We start from the raw sequence: 17,339 nt of genomic DNA on the forward strand, positions 1-17,339 counted from the left end.
CCAGCTTGTAGCAAATCAGGAAGTCTCCCCTTTCTTCACTATTTAGTACCTTACGTACCTCCCTCCTGTAACTCCCCTTTGTCTTCCACCATCCTCTCCTCTTCCCTCCAGAATTCCCATGCTGCCCTAAGCATAAAGAAACCACCTGACAAACTCACACTGAAGTGTTAATGATGATGTATTTTGAAAGAGCAAGAGAAATGTATCTGTATTTTGAAAGAGCAAGAGAAATGTATCTGTATTTTGAAAGAGCAAGAGAAAAGGCAATGTATAATAGCAAGTTTATTTTCAATAGTGAAATTGTAAGAATCTGGACAGACCCAAAAGGAAGAGGTAGGGAAGAGATGCAATGAGCTAAGGAAGGAAGGAGAGAGGGAGGGAGAGGGAAAACTAGAGAATATCCCCCATTTCTCAAATTGTTCCAAGCAATTTACTCCTTTTACATTTACATGTTAGATCAGACCCAACAGGGAAGTTTCAGAGGATTAGGGGTACAAACAGAAAACTGAGACTTTCTTCATCCTTTCAGTCAGGAGGAGAAAAACCAATGATAAACACTTCTGTGACCCAAGGAGAACAGAGGAAGGAAACTAGCTTTGAGAAGGGGATTGAGATGGAGGAAGATGAAGGCCCAAGTAAGGTGAACGGAGAAGTTTGGTATGGAGATGAAAGGTCAGCTTAAGTGACTTTGTCCTATTGATCAGGTACCAACTGTGGAGGCAAGGATAATAAATGAGTTTGTTAGAACCTCAGCACAGTTGAATCAGCTAAGAAAACTTTCAGAGAGGGAAGAGACTGCATGTCTGCAATTCCATTGTTAAGAAGAACTGATATACTAAAGGTAAATGAGATGCCATTCACTTCCCAAACACTAAACTCATCATCCTTCAGAACAATAGCTATTCAAACATTACCTCAGCTAAAGACTACACCATGCCAAGTAGACTACTTGTGGGGAGGTGACATGGAGTGGAGCTGACATAAATACCTGATTTGTCTGTACTTTCTTCTAGAGACATTCAAGATAATATAAACATCCACACAGTTGAAAGAAATTCTTTCGTGGGGCTAAGTTTTGAAAGTATGATTCTGTAAGTAAAGGAAAAAACTCCAATGGAGGAACATTTGGTTTTTCATGTAATGATTTCTTTCTCATAATGGTATGCTCTTTTTTTTGTTTGGGTAACTTTGGCATTTCACCATTCCAGTTTCTCCCTGGTTCTGTGTTTTTCTCTCATTTCCCATCTTTACATTTCCAAATCACAACATGGAGACATGTTAATAATTTATGATTCTGTGGTGCAATTCAAGTATTTAAAATTGCTCTTTGAATGATGGTCTCCTGTGATGCAACATCTGTTCTGAGGGCCAGAATAACTCACACATCAATAAAGCTAGTTATTGCCTGGCAAGGCTTTTGTTGCCCAAAGAAAAAGACCAAGAAGGAGTCTGAATCAAGAAGACATGGATATTCCCTCATAACCATGCCAGGCAGCTTCTGTTCAGCCCCACGCTGAGCATATAAGATGACTTCTCATTTTCTTGGAACAATCACGTTTTTTAATGAGCTTGAGTTAATCTCCCTGACTTTGGGGAAAGTTTTTAAATGCACTCTGCATTGTTAATGGACTACCTTCTAATTGTTTGTGCCAGTAGCCTGTGTGGCAGTTTACCCACTTCCCAAGATGGCCAGGAAATAGGGCACTAGGGGTTACCCAAGTGTTTGTGGGATCCATGGAAGTTAGATGCATAGAATGACATTTGGGGAACTGGTAATTGCAATTACATCTGTAAGAAAAGTATTTTCTCTTTACATTTCACAAATTGTTGTGTTCTTTTAAAAATATACATGTGTTTCAATATGCTGATATGTACAAAAGGTAAGTTCTAGTCCGGAAAGAATTTTAGTCTTTTTCAAAACAATAATACGATTTAGAGACCCATCTATACCAAAAAAACAAAAAAAGCAAAAAAAAGGAGCAAGGTGGCGGAGGGGGCCAGAGAGAAATAGTAGGCAGAAATGAGAACATATTGAAGAATAAAGCTAAGCACAGTATTTGATGTAAATTTATTACAGAGAACAACAGAAAATGTTTGAAAGAGATTAGCAGAGAAATAGGATGTATGAAGGAAAAAATAAAATCAAAGGCCTGTATTCAGAGTACATAGTAGTAGGACAAAACTGTAGGTAATACCTAATCCTTTCACTTAATACGCTCATGATATTTGGAATCTCTGTGTGTATGTGTGTGTGTTGGAAAGAGTTGATGGGGTGTGAGAAGTATGAAAGAAAGGGAAAGCAAAAGAAAAAAGCAGCATGAAATATGTGCAAAATAAAAGCAATTGTTCTAAGCATAAAGAAGGTATAATGTAATTTGATGCGAGGTTTAAAGGAAGAGTTCAATGAGGGAAGGAAGGTGGCTGAGAAAGGATGTTGGGTCGAAGATGGCCCTTAAAAGACGAGTGGGGGGGCTTCCCTGGTGGCGCAGTGGTTGAGAATCTGCCTGCCAATGCAGGGGACACGGGTTCGAGCCCTGGTCTGGGAAGATCCCACATGCCGCGGAGCAACTGGGCCCGTGAGCCACAATTACTGAGCCTGCGCGTCTGGAGCCTGTGCTCCACAACAAGAGAGGCTGCGGTAGTGACAGGCCCGCGCACCGTGATGAAGAGTGGCCCCCGCTCGCCACAACTAGAGAAAGCCCTCGCACAGAAACAAAGACCCAACACAGCCAAAAATACATAAATAAATTAAAAAAAAAAAAAAAAAGGCAAGTGGGATTTAGCCACAGCGTTGGCAAAGGACAAGCAGAGGAAACAGAATCTTCAAGGCCAAGGAGGTTAAAAAAAAAAAAAAAAAAAAGCTAAAAAGGAACTTTTGGAAAATAGTGAGTACCTGAGTAATACCGGCCTGGTGTGTTGCAGCAAAAGGACTCCTTGGCTACATAATGGAGGGAGGAGATTAGTGATAAATGTCATCAGTTGTACCTGGATGCTTGTGCTTCTTTAAATGTTGCTCTAAACATATGTGTCATTTTTAAATATAGTGATTCAAAATTAGTTAATGTGGCAAGTTTACTAACAGAGTTTTTTTTTTGGCCGTGGCACGCGGCTTGTGAGATCTTAGTTCCCTGACCTGGGATTGAACCCAGGCCTCGGCAGTGAAAGCACAGAGTCCTGACACTAGACCACCAGGGAACTCCCAGAGTATTTTCATAGAAAATATATAAGTGGTAACCTGAAATTAATATAATGTTAGATGTCAATTATCTCAATTTTTTAAAAAAGTCCGTTTGTACTAATAACGTTCTCACAGTTTTGCATACGGACACACATCCTTTTTGTCCAGAACATAAGACAGAAGGCAATCTGTCCTGATCTACCTAGTCTTAACTTTTCCCAAGTGGAGGAAAAGAATTTGAGGAAATAAGAACTTTGGAGAGAGTCCCGCAAGCCCAAAACTACAAACGAAGCATAGAGATCATAGCCACTCTTCACTGACTCCTGTCCACGAATACCGTGTGGTTCCCCAGAATTGGGAGCATACTCGCCTAGCGAGGACAGCTTTCTTAAGAGTCAGCATTTATCAGACATGTCTCTAAAGGATAAATTCACATTTGTGAGAAAAGCATCTTTTTCTTTTCTTTTCTTTTCTTTTTTTTTTAACCTCAGATGGCCCTTAATCCATAGATAACAGAATCAGAAGATCCACACTCATCACAATTTAAGTCTCCAGTTGTTCCTAGTCCTGGCGCTATGTCTGGATGCAGGGGCACTTTCTCCTCCTAGGGACATCCAAGGGTACTCAGGAAAAATTTAAAAAGCCTGGCAAAACGGCTCTGATGACTGGAAAAGCTTTCTATACATTGGCATCTTTCAAAATCATGAAGCCCTGTTCTATATATATAAATATATGTTATTTTAAAAACAGCCCAACAATGAAGGATTATCAGACACTTGGCTAGCAGTCACCCCTACTCTGCCCTGCAACCAGAAAGTCTGAACAGGGAAGTACCTAGCTATGGCCGACCAGCAGAATGGACTAATTCAGAAGAGATAAAATGAGGTTACATGTGTGCCATCTCCCGGCACAGCCCGGCCACAGGAACTGCTCACTTCCTGTGCGTTTCCTCCCTTCCTCAACTGGCTTCCATCTCACTTGCCTGCCCCTCAAGGAGATTTCATGGGCCAGGTCCCCGAGCACCTTCATTCTTTAGAATGAGGGCAGACTCTGCTTCTGGAGCCTTCTGAGCCTACACTGAGTGAACACACTAGGGAAGGGACAAAACAAAAAGACTGAGGAAAGCATGATTCAGTTATTCCTTAGCTGACGCTCTGCCCGGTTTGCCATCATCATGAGGTTGGTTTTAAAACCAGCACTGCCTCTCTTAAGAAACTAGGCATATAGGTGATAAATATCAGCTTCTCTGGTAGTAGTTTGAGAGTCTTACAGCCTAATGTAAACCCAGGGCAAGAATTCTGTACATAATATGTTTTTTGTGTGCTGATCTGTTGTTGACGTCAAAAAATGCCACTCGCTCCCCACGTGATGGCATCTATTAATTAAGAAAATCCATAAAGACAAAGGGCTACTTTAAATACAATAATTCTTTTAAATTAGTCTGCCTTTTATTTAATCATAGCAACATCTATTTGCATGACATATACATGCAGAAAACGTTAATTATCTAGTCTATAGAAAAAAAGATAGGTAGAGCTCATATGGATTTGCACACTGCTTTTGTTGGATTAAGGGTCAGCCAACTACACCCAATGGGGCAAATCTGGTCCCTGATCTAGGACTAGCTTTTATAAGTGAAGATTTTGATGGTAGGGAACACAAACACTAAACCTAAATGAAGCAAAATGTTACCCCCAACAAAAGAAAAAAATTCATTCTTTTCAATAGTAGACCTATACTACAAAAAAATATTGTGCTCAATTATTACTATTATACTTTAAGTGTGGTCAATAAAAATTTCATGGCAATTGTTTTATAAGTACCTATATAAAGTACCTATGTAACAATAATATTCTCATTTTGCCTCTTAACCCCACAGAACCTAAAATGTATTATTGGGCCTCCTATAGAAAAAGTTTGCTGACCCCTTTGTTTGATCCAAAACCCCCAGGATCCACCTCCCACAGTTTAGGGGCAGCTGCTCCAGCGACTGTCACCCCTCCGGGAATAGGCTGACAAATCAGTCAGGAGGCTGGATGTGCTGGGGACACTTGGGTAGGCGTGGGGCAGGCAGGACTTGGGATGCACAGACACCTCTTGGCCATCGGAAGCCACCAATTGGTTGCTAATGTTTTGAAAGACTTGCATTGCCTCTGTGTGGATTTTCAGCTAACTGGCTTTCAGGAGGAAGAAAAACACATGCAGTTGTCCTCCTGTGATTTTAAGCGTGTTGAGCTACCCACTGCAGCACTGGAAACCATCGATGTCCTGAACACACAGAAACTTCTCTGGGTCAGCTTTTGGAACAGTGTTATTTGTACACCTACTGAGCCTGACAAGGGAAAGGGCCTGACAGCAAATCAAGAGCAACGGATCAGAGGCTCTTCAGGCTGAGCTCTCCCGACCTTGGATTTCTGCTTTTGTTTTCAGATCCATCTAGGGGCACAGCAATGCAGAGCTGTCAGCCCAAGGTGTCCTTGGGCTCCCCTGTCCAGGCAAACCTGCTCACTGATCTTCTTGGCACAATCAGGATGACTGTTCCACATCCAGCACCCCTCCCCCAGAGCCTCCCCCCGCACCCACTCACACCACCTCACCCCGCCACGGCCCACAGTCTCTATCACTGATTTCTCTTCCTTTCTGGCTTAACCCAGAGTCACCTCCACAAACCTCCAATAACCAAGTCCCTGTAGGTCACGGGAGATGTGCAGGTTGTCTGACAGCTTAATTAGATCACTTTCTGATGACAGCCAGGCCTGCTGCTGTGAATGAGCATGAGTGAGAGGCTTAAGGCCCTAGAGAAAGGTGATACAGTATGTTCTTTCTCCGTCTTATAAACACTTGTTCGATAACTGTATGATTTCTGTCCTTCAGGACGGGACAGATCTTGGTCTGCTCTCCCCATGGCATTGCCTCTGCACACAACTGATGTGTGCAAAGACCTTATGGGATCCAGGCTGCTATGCCTAAGTGTGCCTTCTCAAAATTAAATTTCATTTATTTCTCTGAATAAGTAATACATGCACATAATGCAAACTTCCAATGTTACAAAAGGTTATACAGTGATAAATCAGTCTCCCTTTCACCCCATCCCCAAGCTTTAAGCGTGGTACTTTATTTATGCCACTGACCTGCGCTGTCTGACCCTGCCCCAGTGCTTCCAATTATGAAACCCATGTATTGTTTGCACCCGACAGTATTGGTTTTTTAATGGGTCTTTTATTTCAGATGGCTGAGTAAGAATGGGATTCAACAAATACACAATGGTGCATTCAATGGAACCCAACTAGATGAGCTGTAAGTAGCCCTGACTATTCTTCCAGGCCATTTAGAGGAATGGCTCTTACAACAGTAATGTTTACACGGCTTTGTGTTTCCCTTCTTCTTTCCTCAACTCCATCCCCAGGAATCTAAGTGATAACAATAATTTGGAAGAATTGCCTAAGGATGTTTTCCAGGGAGCCTCTGGACCAGTCATTCTGTGAGTAGCTTCCCCCACTTCCGTGTGCAAGAGATCAGCATCTTACGTTAGAAGTCAACTTTCTCCAATTCAGGGAAGCTTATAACGCAGGGCTGGCAATTAAGATCAAATCTGATTTGTGTCATCTGCAAAGATTTATAGGACAATTTAGGGCTGATCCACATTCTAAATTTCAGTAAAGTCGCAACAATAACAACAACAACTAACGTTTAATGAGCACTTACCAAGTCCCAGCCAGTGTTTTAAAAACTTAAGATGAATTTTCTAATTTAATCCTTATAATAACCTCTGTGGTAGGAGCTATTAGTTCCATTTTAGAGAAGAAAAAACGGGCTTCCCTGGAGGGGTCAATTCATCCAATGTCACAGAAATTTTAGAGCACAGATTCCATACCAAACTGGTCTAACTCATAGTACACTCTTAACCACTCTGCTGTACATCTCTTCCCTGAAAGGGAAAGCACAGTTCTCCTTCCTCACTCTCAATGTCCAGGAGTTTCCCTCAAACCAGTGAGATATACACACACATTTATTTTTGGATCCTCTCTGTCTCGATTCCAGATCTCTTGGGATGCATCCAGTGCCTCACAGCCTTGCATCAGCACCTCTCCTCCTATTATTGCTTCCTCATCTCCATTTCTCCCCCCAAGAGTGACTTTCCCCTATTCTCTTCTCATCAGCCCCTGCCCTTCCACAAGGGTCACCCACCGCTTCCCTGACAATCTCAGCCAACAGTGAATGCCTCCTCCTGTGATTCCCATAGTCTTCATGGTTGCAGGGGCCCAAATCTGCAAGAGCTTTTTAAAAATGTGTTTTCCTAGGCTCCAAGCAAGACCCACTACATCTATTGACAAATGTACTGTAGGAATAAGAAAGGAATCTGGAAGGAAAGAGTCAGATGCAAGAAGACATAGTAAGCAAAGAAATAGATAAACATGTGACTAGATGTAAAGGTTTGCTAGATGATCCTCATACAGCCTGCCTAAGGCCATTTGGGGCATTTGGGAGCCACTAGCCACCACCTCTTACTTGGCAGTCAATATATATATTATCTACCTATCTACGTACCATCTATCAACATCACTTCATTTTCACCAAAGAGCTCATCCAGTTGACCCTTGAACAACACAGGTTTGAACTGCGTGAGTCCACTTACATGTGGATATTTTTCAATAAATATATACTATCTGTGGTTGGTTGAATCCTCGATGTGGAATCATGGATAAGGAGAACAGGGCTATGAAACTTGGGCATCTGTGGATTTTGGTATCTGCGGTGGGTCCTGGAACCAATCCCCAACAGACACCAAGGGGCGACTGTATTCTCCTTCAGGCTGGAACCCATGCATCTCTGGAATGAGATCCTGTATGGTAGAGCAGAAACTCCATAAATGGTTATTACTGATGAAAAAGGATATGTTGTGACCTTATACGGGACTCTGTCTCTTTGAAGAAGTTCAAAGATTATTCCAGAATGCCTGGTTTCAGATAGGCAATATATACAAACGAAGGGGGTGTCCACGTGATTAAAGCACAGATGCCAGAGCAGACTACCTAGGTTTAAAACCAGTTCTTTCACCTCTCTAAACCTCGGTTTCCTCACCTAAAAAATGGCAGAAACAATAATACCTATTTCCTAATACTGTTTGAAGTTTAATAATATTATATATGTGTGTGTGTATATATATATTTATATTTATATATTCACTCATTGATTCACTCACAGATAGATTTTAGGCACCAGCCATGTGCTATGCACTGTATATAGTGCAAGGAACAAAAGTTTTTCCTCACAGAAAGCTTACATTCTTCTAAGGGGGAGTCAGACAATAGAACTAAATATGCAACTTACTATATCAGGTCATGATGTGCCCTATGAGGCACCAAGTAGGACATGGGTGTAACAAACGGGAAGCGCCAGGCATAGAGTCCCTGCGTTCCAATATACAGAGTCTTCAGAACTTGTAATGCTTAGTCAATGTTTCTTATTCTTAGAGTACCTGGGAGACAAACAGACTTAGAGAAAGTGCTTTTGATGCCTTTGACCAGCAGAATAGCAGTGTGTCAATTTCACTTAGCTAACAGTCCTGAGGGTTTTGAATGTGCCTAAATAGGCACCTCTATCTGTTACGTAAGAACATACCTGTGATGGGGTAGGCTTTCATATGTGACCTGTACCAGGTACACTATAAAATCACAGCACCTTAACCACGGTCTGCTACTGAGAACACTCAAGTTGGACAGGATCCCCAGCTAGCTCATTGCCCAGCTGAGGAAGCCAGAGACAGAAATGCGAAGTGACCTGCTAACGATCACACTGCCGCCGTTAAGTGGCAGAGCTTAAACCAGAAACTAGGTGTCTTGCCTTACATGCCATGTAGTCCCAGCATACCATGTCACCAAAAGTACATAAACATGTCCAATCAAACATCTAAAAGGGCCCCTAAAATTAACTGTGAACTAAAATAGGGGGGAAGATAACTATAAATGCCGGACCCCTGAGCCCAAGAACACCAGTAAGTGACGCACATACACACACAGCACAGAAGAACGTCCCCTGCAGTTGACAAGCAGGTCCCAGGCTGAGGCACTGTGCACTGTGTCTGATCAGTGTTCAGTGGAAAACACAAACATGAACCCACAGCCAGCCCTGCCACGAATGCCGGCAAGAAGGGATACCGTCATCACCAGCAGTTCTGCAGGGTCCGCGAGTTACAGGCCCATTTTCCACCCTTTTAGCACAGAAACAGTGAATAAAATTTATAGAAAATCCAAAGGAATTATGAAGCACTTGCCATGACTTAAAGAGGTAGAGAGTGATAATACATTCCTACATCTTTTCATTACAATGCATGAGGATATACGTGCAATATCCTGGCCGAAAGCCCAGCCTGTAACTGCTGGTCTCCTTCTCCTCCCCTTAGGGGCAAGAGGGTTGATCAGCTTAACAACACACCTCCTTTTTTGGGGCTTTCAGGTTAGTCCGCAGATGTCTTACCAGCCTCTCTGGCTGCTAACCTGGGACTCTAGGGCCTATCCCATCCCCTACTTCTGTAACCTGATGCGTCAACCTCCGCTAAACCCTGGCCTGAGAGCTGCTTGTTTAGTGTGTGCAGAGGACGAGCCCACGCTGGTGCTGTGGGTTCATGGGTTGGAGAAGGAGTGTGCGTAGACCACTCAGCCCACAGTAGATGCGGCTCAGGTTAGGGCAGTGACCGTGGCTTGGGTCAGATTCCCCTCCCAGAAAATCAGACTGTGATGCGGATATTTGCATGCAAAAGGTTTACTGGAGAGTGCTCTTGGAGTCTGTGGGGAGTGCCTGATGGACGCAGAATCAGGCTAACAGGGAAGTTGAACTACAATGCATTTGCAACAGAAACTTCCGCTAATCCTATGGGGAGCTCTGGCGTTAAGACGGCCCTTCAAAACTGACTGAATTAAGGCAAGGGGCCGGGCCTTTTCATCAACAGTCATTGGGTGCAGACTGGCCCTGAGGAGGAGCCAAGTCTTGGGTGAGTCAGGCGAGGGCAAATCCCAGAGCAGAACTCGGCTATGGGCCACCTCAGCGGTGAGTGGTCCTCAGCTGCCCTCAAGCCATGGTTCTAAATTTGACCTTGCATCAGAATCACCCGGCATGCTTGTAAAACCCTAGATGGCTGATCCCCACCCCCAGAATTTTTGATTCAGCAGGTCAGGGGTGGGCCTGAGAACCTGCACCTCTAACAACTTTGCAGGTGAAGCTGACGTTGCTGGTACAGAAAGCACACTAAGAATCACTGCCCTAGAACCAGTGCTGGGAATGGGGAAGCTTGGCCGGGTCTCCAGAATATCTCCTCCAAGAGCTAACTGTGGTGAATCTCCCTCCCCAACAGGCTCAGTGTTTTGTCTCCAGTAGAAATATGCAAGGGATTCTAAAAGAGTTAAGGGGGGGGCACCCAAACCAAACATAACTCCTTTCCTGAAGGCAAAAATTTTAGTTGAGTGCAAAACAGGGAGCCTCTGAACACCTGAGGGTGCAAGGGTAAGATGTTCCACTGCAAAGAGAAATAGATGCAGAGAAAGCTAGGGGCACACAGACAAGCTCCATTGAGTTTCCGAGGAGCAGTCTAGCATCCTGACTTCCCCCTCGTGAGTCTTGACCTTGAACGTCAGTAACCATCTGAGTTTTCACCTGATATTCTGAAGTCGCTCAAGTTTTCTTTTCCTTCCTTCCTTCCTTTCTTCCTTCCTTTCCTTCTTTCTTTCTTTTCTTTTTTTTTTTTCTTAAGCAATCAAGCAATTGCTGTTTCCTTGGGAAAACATTTCCTGTGGGGAAAATTTAATGCGTTGCCTTTGCAGGCTGGAGCCGGTACAATCATATTCTGATGGTTTATCAAATTGATTTGGCTATAGCTCAGATTCATTTGATAGTTCAGATTCAAACACTGAGGTGTTTGTATAAGAGTGATTCTCTTCCATTACCAGTGTACCCACAGTCCTATAGATAGCAGATTGCCTTTTTATTCTGCCTGGGATCATGAAAGAGAGGTCTTCTAGCCATCTGTCAGTGTAGTATACACCAGAAATGTGCTCTCACTTACGGAAATGATTGACCTTTGTAACAATATCTTTGTAACAAAGATGTTACAATATCTTTGTAACAATATCTTTGCTGGGAAAAATAGAAATTGTTCAAATCAAATTTGTGGCACTGGCTATAACACACTTTATTAAATGGGGCACAGAGCACAGTTTAACTCTCCTGACTCAGTGTCTTATTACTGACTGCTGTTTCCCTTTCTACTTTCTATCTCAAAATCAAGAATCCTAACAAGGTTGAAACAGTTCAGGATTACTAAATCTCTTCAGCCATTGTCTTATGAGTCTCCTGTTGGTACTACGTTTCAGGATTTAAATTCTCAAAACCAGCCAGAATGTAGCATGTGCTGAAATGTTAACCAAAGTGGCACCTTAAAAAGAAAGGCTATCGGCATGAGACCAGCCTGAAAGACAAGGATTAAAAACACCAGCCCATGATTACCCCTTCCCCTGCTGATATAAATGTCTATGGACTTTTCTTAATCCGTGGAGATACCAGAGAAACATTTTTCTGCCAGTCCAAAATATGGAAGTCTTATGATAGTTTCCATGTTTGCTCACCCCAGCAAGTATGCAGTAAGCTTGAAGTAACCACTTCTACAAACACTTTCATTTCCCTATCACCCAGGAACCACTTCTGCTAAAGACTTTTGCTTTACCAAACTCTAAGTGACTCTGCATCTCTCTCCTACCAACCACTCCCTCCTTTCAATATCCATCAGCGGAAGCTCGGGATCCCAGGACACTGACAAGATGCCATAGTCCCCCAGAAGCAAAGCCACCTAGTGAAAATGACAGCAGCTCACATATTTTGCAGCTGTGATGAGGAGGAACCCGAAATACAAGCTAACTCCAGAACACTCAGCAGACAAAAAGGCACCATCGCTTCCCGAGCAGGCTTCCCCATCCAATACCTAGTCACTGGATTGCATGCAGGTCAACCCACACACGCATTAGTCTATTTATTCTTCAATCTGTGTCTATCTCCTTGTAAACTTTGCACAAGGATGCTCTCTTCCTTGATTCCTTTGATACTCTCAGTCACATATAATTGCCTGCTGGAGAAGCACCGTTTTGCTGAGCCCCCTTTAAATCCAGATTTCCTCTCAGTCTGCCTTGCATCTTTCTCCCTTTAGACTTGCTCTTCTGTAAGACTTGCTTCAACTTCTCATTTTTTTTATGATGCTGAGGCATCTCTGCTAATCAGACAAGTATCCACTGAGATTTCATGAACCCAGCTCTGCGCCAAATATTAATACCATGTAGAACACAAAAGTATCTTAGTAATCCCTGCTCTCAGAGCATCTGAAACCTGGCTGAGGAGACAAAACAAATATACATGAAAAGCTGAATAGTATGAAACAACAAAAGAGATAATACAAGGTACTAGAGTCTCTGTAAGTGCTAGAGGTCAGAAGACATCACAGCTGGCTGGGGTGATCTATCTAGTTCCTATCCCAATCCTCCATCAGTGCCACTCCCCAGCCTATCTTTGAACAAAGCAACAATTTTCTGGGTGCTTACTATGTGAAAGGCACTGCTCAGAATGCAAGGAGCCCTCTGCCCTCCAGGAGAGAGAAAATGCAAATACAAAGAGCTAGTGTATAAAGCAAAAGATGGTAAGTGAGAGAGGCAGAAAGTATACAGACTATAGTGCTATTGCACTCTTAATGGCATTCAAGGAAAAATACATCTACAGCTGTTAAAAATGATGGGGATGATAGAATCTCAGAGACTTCAATGCGAGTCTGTTTGGGTACTCTATTTCTGCATAAAAGCTATCCTTAAACTCAGTGGCTTAAAACAGTCATTCCATTTTCCCCACAGTTTTATGTTTTAGAAGTTTGGGTGGCTTGTCTCTGATCCATGTGATGTCAGCTCAGGTGGCTGGGTCTGGGGGGGTCTACTCCAAGCTGTCGCCTTCACTCATATATCTGGTGCATCTGTGCTCCTTGGTACCTCTCTACAGACACACAGACACACACATACACACACACACACAAACACACACACACACGGCATCTCGTCCTCCAGAACCCTCTGTGCATGGCTTAGACTTTTTCCAGCATGGCATTCTCAGGGCATCAGAGTTCTTTCTCTACAGCTTAGGGCTCTATAAAACCAATTTAGAAGCTATCTGTGCTCTGAAAGGCAAGGTCCAGAACTTGTACAGCAACACTTTCATCATACTCTACTATAAGCCAAAGACCTCACAGTTCAGCCTGGATTCAAGGGAAGGGCAAACAGACCCTCTGTGGAAGAGTATAAAGAATTTACAGTCATCTTTAATCGACTACAGAGTCAATGAGGGAATACCATGGCATTGCACAGAATACAAAAATCTGTTTATTTTTGGAAATATTCAATTACTGTGATTTTTGTATATTTTAAAATCAAGGGGGGAAGGCATAACTAAGAAAAAATAGTCTTCTGTCTTGTATCACTTGATTTTAGAAATATGAAAAATGTTGATGGCAGGTAATAAATGATTGCCCTGGTTTAAATTATTCCTGAAGCACTTTGTTTATACCTTCACCTCATTCCTTGGAGGAAGCCTTGAACTGTTTTAAACAAAACAGGCAATCTTTGCTCCCTTCCATATTTGAGGGAAAAAAAGAAGACCCCATAGACCAGGCAAAACAAGAACTTGGTCACCGGGACCAGAGTATCAATAGCAGAACTGGTCAGAGGAGCAATTGCCTGAAGAGAGAAACTAGAAAGATTTTTTTAGGGCAGAGAATAAAGTTGAGAAGCTCTGGAGCAATGGAAAGGCTAAGTGGAGAACAGGCCAGGACAGCTGGATCTTTCAGCAGCAGAGAGCAAAGACTCATCACAAGGACAAAGGTTCATGGATCAGACACTTATCTCCAGGGACCCCAGCTCTGAAGAATTAGAATACGTGGGCAAGAACTAGAAAAGAGACCTTGGAACGCCAAGAACTTTTACCTCATGGTGATAGCAATGAATGTTGCAAGAAGTAGTTAAATTCCAGATCTATGTGGAAGGTAAAGCCAAGTTATTTTGCGGAGGGTTTGCATGTGGGGTGTGAGAGAAAGAGGAGTCAAGGATGACTTCCAAGTTTTTGCGTGAACAACTGGAAAGGCTGTAAGTAGAGCAGGTTTTGGGGAAATATCAGGAGCTCAATTTTTAATATCTAAAGCTTCATCTTCTTATTCGACATCCAAGTAGAGATTATAAGAAGGTAGCTGAAATATGAGTCTGGAGTTTAGGAGAGAAAAGCAGCCTCAAGATAAAAATTGGGAGCGGGGGAGAACATCAGCATATAAATGGTGTTTAAGTCGTAAGACTAGAGGAGTTCACCTACAGGGTAAGTGAAAATGGAGAAAAGAAGGCTAGGCTCTGAGCCCATGGGTCTAAAAGTTGGAGTTCAGGAAGGAACCAGCAAAGAAGAAACGTCCGAAGAGTCAGGAGACAAATATAACTAGATATAAAGAAAGTCACCAGGAAGATGCAAAAATTCTATATTTATATGTACCTAAAAAATTATCCTCAAAAATATGTAAAGCAAAAATTGACAAAACTTAAAGTAGTAGTATACCAATCCAAAATCATAGTCGGAGATTTTAGTGTACTTTTCTCAGGAGTGATAGAACAAGCAAGCGAAAAAATCAGCAAGCACACCGAAGTATTTGAACAATAGCATTGACAAATTTGATCTATTTGGCATCTAACAAGGAGGGGAACGAAGTAAAATATACATAGGTTTTACAGAAATGGTAATCCTTAACTCTGATAATGTAAATTTGTCTAAATATCAAGCAGGGCTTTAGCAGCCCTGAGATTATTGCTACTAGTCCTAGGGCTTGAGCGCCCAGTGAGGATGTGGGAACTGGGACGACTGGTAGCTGCTGGATCCTCAGCAGATCTGTTTGCTGACAGCTGGAATCACAGAGGAGCTGCTGCCTGAGGTAAAGAAGGGATGAGAAATGCCTAAGTTCACCCTTCCACCCCCACTCCCGTCCCACCAGTGCCATTTGCTGAACCCAACTGAAAGTTGATTGACAAGGTGGTACCTGGGAAATGGAACCCTTGGAGGCCACCTCTCCTGCAATACAGAGCAGAACACAGAAAAGGGCACAGAACGGATGTGAGAGAAGTGAGGCAAGACCAGCACATCATGTCCAGTGCTTTGTACTTCATTGGAAGTGTAATGGGGAACAATTGACTAGTTATAAGCAGGAAGTCACAATTAATTGGCATTTTTAAAATATCACCCAATCTGCAGTGTAAAGATTGCGTTAGAGAGAGAGCTAGATGGCCACGATGATTAATTTTATGTGTCAAGTTGACTGGGCCATGGGATGCCCAGATAGCTGGTAAAATAGTATTTCTGAGTGTGCCTATGAGAGTGTTTTCAGAAGAGATCAGCATTGGAATCAATAGACTGAGTAAAGAAGATTCATCCTCCCCGTGTGGGTGGGCATCATCTAACCAGGTGAGGGCCCTAAAAGAACAAAAAGGCAGAGGAAGGGCAAATGTGCTTCTTTTCTTCCTGAGCTGGAACATCCATCTTCTCCCGGCCTTGTGCATCAGGGGTCCTGGTTCTTGGGCCTTCAGACTCTGAGACTTAAACCAGTGGCTGTCCTGGTTCTCAGGCCTTTGTCTCTGACTGAATTATACCACAAACTTCCCCGGTTCTCCAGTTTGTAGATGGCATATCATGAGACTTCTCGGCCTCCAAAATCACATGAGCCAAATTCCACAATAAATCTCCTCTTATATACCTCTGTATATCCTATTGGTTCTGTTTCTCTGAAGACCCTTAATACAATGGTCATGAGAAGAACAGTTATGAGACTGTTGCCTTTCTCTCTAGGCAGAGATTATGGTGACTTAGACTAAAGCTGTGGCAAAAAAAAGTGGACCGATTTGAAACAAATGTAAAAGTTAGGCTTGTGAGAAGAAAACTGAGTCCGAGGGAGGGAGGGGGAGGGGTCAAGGATGACTCCCAGGCTTCTATCCTGAACAACAGGGGGAGATGGAGGAGTCATTTGCTAAGATGAGAAAAGCAAAAGGACGAACCTATTTACAAGGAAGATGGTAAATTCAGTTTTGATATTTGCAAGTTATCAAAAGGGTGGGATCTGATGGACAATGGATTATCTGGGCTTGGAGTTCAGAAGTAGTATCTGAGCTGGGATGTACATTGGGAAGCCATCAGCATATACCTGGTATCTGAAACCAAGGAAGTGGGTAAGATCACCTGGGAAGATTATGTACAGTCAGAAAGGGGCCTGAGTTTAGAGGGACTCCAATAGATAAAGGAGAAAGAAAAAAATCAGAAATAAGTCAAAGTAGATGTCAGAAGAAATTGAGAAGAACGTGATGCCAAGAAAAAGACTGTCTCAGGACGGAGGAGTGTTTTACGGGTGAAATGTAATTGAGAAATCAAGAAGGTTAGAACTAAGAGGAACTTCCAATGAAGAACTAAGGTTAGAACTTCTAATGAAGTACAAAGCGCTCGATATGATGTGCTGGTCATCATAGTTACCTTAGGGTGTACTGTTTCTCTAGGGACTGAGAAGAAACTGAGTTGGATTGGGAAATGAGGAAATGGTGACCTCAAGTATGGACAACTAATATAAGAAGTTTGATTGGGAAAGGGCAGCAGCTACGAGTAGGTTTCATTGAACAACAGGAAGCATTATAAACTTTTGAGCAAGAGAATGAATGACACAATGAAAACAAGGCTTTGAGAAAGTAATTTTCGCCAGACTGGGAGAACATATGGGGTAGCAGACATATATTCACACCCCCAAGTTTCATTGTTCCTAGTGCCCAATGCTTTGACTGACAGGAAATACAGACATTAGAAGATTCTCCTTCACCAAGTATATCCAAGGATGCTTGAAATGAATCCATCCTGGTCATCACTTGCTACCACTCCCATCAGAAGCACTCATTTACGGCCAACCTTCTGGCCCCAACGGGTCTAAGCCGATGCCATTTAAATCTCTTCACTCCCACCCCACTGGTCAGGTTGTTTTGAGGGTTTCAGCTGCCAACGGTGCTGCCAGAAAATGGCCCATGTTACTGGTGTTGCTGCCAGAAAGGATGGGACTCTGGAACCCTCCAGTGACAGA

At 42.9% G+C, this 17,339-nt stretch overlaps 2 protein-coding genes across 3 annotated transcripts in view; one reads left to right on the top strand and one right to left on the bottom strand.

Annotated features, from left to right (window-relative positions):
* The window catches only part of LOC309644244 (uncharacterized protein), a 766,088-nt gene that overhangs the window by 577,593 nt on the left and 171,156 nt on the right, over positions 1-17,339 (bottom strand). The gene's annotated exons all lie outside the window — the stretch shown is intronic.
* Positions 1-17,339, top strand: part of LOC309644203 (follicle-stimulating hormone receptor) — a 47,437-nt gene that overhangs the window by 13,394 nt on the left and 16,704 nt on the right. Inside the window, exon 2 of one of the 2 annotated variants that reach the window (XM_082427835.1) lies at positions 6,407-6,659. The gene's annotated coding sequence lies outside the window, so the exon portion shown is untranslated. Of the gene's footprint in view, positions 1-37; positions 6,660-17,339 lie in introns of those variants that run through there. The other variant, XM_082427834.1, reaches the window with a different exon arrangement.

This window comes from Balaenoptera physalus, assembly GCF_965194825.1.
Source record: "Balaenoptera physalus genome assembly, chromosome: 15".
In the NCBI taxonomy this organism is placed as follows: domain Eukaryota; kingdom Metazoa; phylum Chordata; class Mammalia; order Artiodactyla; family Balaenopteridae; genus Balaenoptera; species Balaenoptera physalus.